A 4,607-nucleotide genomic window follows, 5' to 3' on the forward strand; every position below is an offset into this window, starting at 1 on the left:
GATAAAACAGTCAATTTTGTTTAGATAAAATTAAAAAGATGTCAGACAAACAAATCTATTGAAGTTAAAATTAAAAGGGAAACAGATAACTTGGGAAAGTCTTTGTAGCACGTTTATATGATAAAGATCTTGTACCTAAGATATATAAGGAAGATTCAAATATATAAAACTAAGAGCCATTCCTCAATAGATGAATGGTCAAGGAATATGAACAGGCAGTTTTCAAAAGAAGAGATTTAAATAATTAATAATTAGAAACATGCAAATTTAAGCAACTTTGGGGTTCTACATCATACCTACTACCCTGACAAAGATAGCAAAAGAGGAAAATGACAAATATTGGAGGAGCCATGGGAAAACATGCACATCAGTATACTACTGATAGAGTTGTCAATTTAGAGATTCTGGAAAGCAATTTGGAACTATACCCCAAAAGTTACAAAACTACACATACTCTTTGACCTAGCTATACCACTACTCAACATATACCCCAAAGAAATTTTAAAAAGAGGAAAAGGATCTACATGACAAAAATATTTATAGCAGCTTTTTTTGTGGTGACCAAAAATTGGAAAATCAGGGTGATGTCCTCCTGTTGGCGAATAGCTAAACAAAATATAGGATGTAAATGCAATGGAATAATTATTGTGCCAATAAGGAATGACAATTTCCTAAGAAACTGGGAAAACTTTTATGAACTGAGATAGAGTGAAGTGAGCAGAACTAGAGCATTCTATACAAGGATAACAACATCATGTAGAAAAATAACTTTGAAAGACTAGATATGTGATCAGTGAAATGATTATGAAGGGAAATGAATGAAATCCAAATGCAATGAAGTCCAAATGAAATGAAATCCAAAAGAATGAAGGTGAAATATGACACTCACCTCTTGCCAGAGAGGTTTTGTTGTCGTTCAGTCATTTCAGATGTGTCCAACTCCTCATGACCCTATTTGCTGTTTTCTTGGCAAAGATACTGGAGTGGTTTGCCATTTACTTCTCCAGAGAGGTAATGAACTTAATATTCAGAGACATATATTTTCAGACATGACCAATGTCAGAATTTGTTTTGCCAGACTATTCTGTATGTATCAAGGGCTTTGTTTATTTTTCTTTTTTAATAAGTGAGTAGGAGTTAGGGGGAAGGACAGATGAATAAAAGGAAAAATAAAAAATAGATAGCCTTTTTCTCTTTCACTTCAAAGTGTAAAGATGTCCTACAGAAACTCTTCTAAGAAGTGAGGCTTCAGGTCCAGCCTAAACAAATATTCATCAGTTTCTCATGGAAATAGTTCATCATCTATAGGATATGAGGAGGGGATAAAGCAGTACAAAGGAACATGGGGACTAAAATCGTCCAACCTACAATAAAAGAGAATGAAGTAGAGCTCTGCTCTGAGCCAATGGCACTTTATTAAAGGGTCTCTGGTCCCATCCAATGGAGTGGACCTCAGATCTTCCTCATGATTTGAGATGCCCCCTTCTTCCCAGACCTTGTTTTTATAGGATTTAATACCCAAATATGCAAAAGAGGCATGGCAAAATACAGAATCTCATTGGTTGATAGAACTTGCTCTTGGCCAAAAATGACATATTAGTAGAGGGGTCAGAGGTTGACTGAAACATGGGGCATTTCTTCTCACTAAGTGGTCACAAGAGGGTCACTTGTTCTTGGACAAGAGAGAGAGGTCTAGAGTTACAAGTGTAACTTTCCATGTAATTGAGTCACCTCTGCTGCACTGGGCTTGGTCACCATGACAAGGAAAAACAAGGGTGGAAGGTGTCTACTTAGATTCCTATGAAGCAAGTGATTTTACAATCACAGTTCTGAGGTTTCATATATAGAATTTATAATCATTATCCCTGTGGAATCATATCAAATTGATTGATATTTATTGGAATAGAGTAGGAGTTCAAATGAATTATTTCTCACAGGAACTCTAATCTATGGGGAAATTTGGGGGCAATCGATTGTTTAGATGCAAATATTATACTTGCTCATTAGTTCAGCACAGATATCTATGTTTTTAGCTGCACATACAACTCAAAACAGAATAATGTGCCTGGGATAGTAAACCACAAGGAAGCCTGTGTCCATTAACATCTGTCTCATTGAGTCTGAGATTGTGCTGTCATGGATGATGAAGGGCTTGGCCTTCTGCACTCTTTAAAGTTTGGACAAATGGAAGAGTTCTAACCAACCCAGAAGTGTAGATGGGAAGGAAATTGTTAAAATAAAGCCAGCAACAAAGACCCATAGTGTTGTTCAGTTATTTCAGATGTGTCCAACTCTGGGGGTTTCTTGGCAAAGATCCTGGAGTGATCTGCCATTTTCTTCTCCAGTTCATTTTGCAGATGAGGAATTGAGGCAAACTGGGTTAAGTGACTGGCCCAGGGTCACACATGTAGATGAGTCTTCCTGATTCCAAGCTCAGTGCTCTGTCCACTGCCACCCAGTTGCCATAATGTTTATTAACAAAGTGTTTATTAAAAGACTTAAGCTGACAATATAGCCACCAATGCAACCAAAGGCTTTGCCGAGTATTCTAGTAACAATGTCCAGTTTGTGCATGACTCTATCCTGATCAGTTATCCTGCCATCTTGAGTTCTATATTGAGTTCTGCAACATGGACTTCATCTACAAAGATAATTGCCCAATACTCATAAGCCAAATCACACAATTCTTCCACACAAGTGGAAATGTTACTCCATCCATGGAGCAAACAGTTTCAAATGCAATGACCTTGGGGACTGATGGGTCTGATTTCTTTAGCTGCTCTTTGAGATAGCTTACATATTATGATGAAATATTTATCTTGGCACTGCTGCTGTGAATTCCTTGGATCATGAAGGCATGGTTCCCAGAATTAGAATAAATGTCACAGACTGGCATCATCTTAGCCAAAGTGAAGAGAGTGGAGTGATCAGCAGCAAAGTAAGATGAAAACAATAATGCTGCATATTTCCCGTGTAGGTTGGCCAATTCTTGATCCATATCTACATGAAACTTACTAATTCCAGAAATATTTCTAGTATCACCAGCATCAAAACCATGTTGTTTTAATGTATCTGTGACTGCCCCCCCCCCCCAAGGATAATGAGTCATCTTTAGGTATTAGTTGCTACAATGGACAAAAATCTATTTGATTTTTTAATAACAAGAGAATCCATGTAGCCATCTGACACTGGGAAGGTGGGTACCCTCTAATTCACTGCTCTATACATTCAATATGTTTGATCTTTTTTTTCCATAAATTTTTTTTCTCAAAGGTACAATCATTGTACTAGGAAATGGAAACAGATTTTTGGCAAGTTTTTCTAAAGGATGTGGGACACTTTCTCTTGTCTTTGATTTGGCAAGAAATCCTGAGAATTCTTAAGCAAACCATTCTAGTTTCTTCCAGTCTAGAGATTAATCATCTTGAAGATAACTGGAACTTAATCAACTTCTTTCCTCATAAAGAGGCATTTCCTGCTTGAAGTTCTAAACTGGCCTTATAGAAAACTGCTGTTCTTTGGTCCTTCTGAACTAGCAAGAAGGATATCCATAAAGCAATTGAGATCTACCAGTGGTCTGCTGAATGGTAGTTTTGAAAGTTTTATCATTCTGATTAACTGAAGGTGTTCCTTTTCCTTGTGAGCTGCTGAAGTGCACCAAAGCTTGAAAAGAAATTTTCATCATTTTTGGCTAATTCTATGTATAGAAGAGTAGTGATTTGCCAGTCTTTTGGAGAAACATTCAAAGTATTCTTGACAGGAATGGGTATCATCAAACACTGGTCTTAGTCAACAAGCATTTAGTGAATTTAAAAATTTATTTAAATTAAGTTTAAAAATAAAACAAGCAAATTTCTTCTAACAAATATGCCTTAGCCATGCAAAATGAATTCCCCCAATGGCTACATGCACACACACACACACACGCACATGCACGTGCACATGCACACACACATACACAAAATGTGTATGTATATATGTATATATGTCTTATTCTGTACCCTAAATCCCTCACCTCCTTTATAATGAATATAACATTTCATTCTGAAATCACAAATGGTCATTGAATTGATTAGAGTACTTAAACAGTATTCAAAGTTGTTTATATTTAGAGTGTTGTCATTGCATAATTTCATTCTCTGTCAGTTTATAAAAATTCTTAAATGCATTCATTTTTATAATATTGTTGTTATAGGATAAATTCTGGTTTTGCTCACTTCAGTCTGCATCCGTTCATATGAGTTTTTCTGTGTCTTTTTTGGAGTCATCCATTTCCTTATATCATAATAGAACCCCAACATATTCATATCATACAACTTATCCAACTGTTTCTCAATTATCTTAGTTTCCAGGGGTTTGTATGTGTGTGTGTTTTCTTTTTACCACCACAAAAAAAAGAACTGCTATAAATGTTTGTAAATGAAAGATCCTTTCCTCTGTAGTTGATCTCTTTTAAGTATTAGCCTAGTAGGGGTTACAAGATTCAGAGCTGCCTCCACTAACTCTCTCTTTTCCTCCCTGTTGGATGTGTTTTTTTTTTTCCTGCTGGGGTAATAACTCTTGATGGGGGAGGGGGAGGGGTTTATGGGCGGTGCCATGGTTGTTTT

General features: G+C 36.4%; 1 pseudogene; it reads right to left on the reverse strand.

Annotated features, from left to right (window-relative positions):
• Positions 1 to 1,977: 1,977 nt before the first annotated feature.
• Positions 1,978 to 4,607, reverse strand: part of LOC138151132 (5-aminolevulinate synthase, non-specific, mitochondrial pseudogene) — an 88,565-nt pseudogene continuing 85,935 nt past the window's right edge.

The sequence above is a fragment of the Petaurus breviceps genome, unplaced genomic scaffold (genome assembly GCF_028583685.1).
Source record: "Petaurus breviceps papuanus isolate PSGF00001 unplaced genomic scaffold, PetGlider_PUasm1.0 90895, whole genome shotgun sequence".
NCBI classification, from domain to species: domain Eukaryota; kingdom Metazoa; phylum Chordata; class Mammalia; order Diprotodontia; family Petauridae; genus Petaurus; species Petaurus breviceps.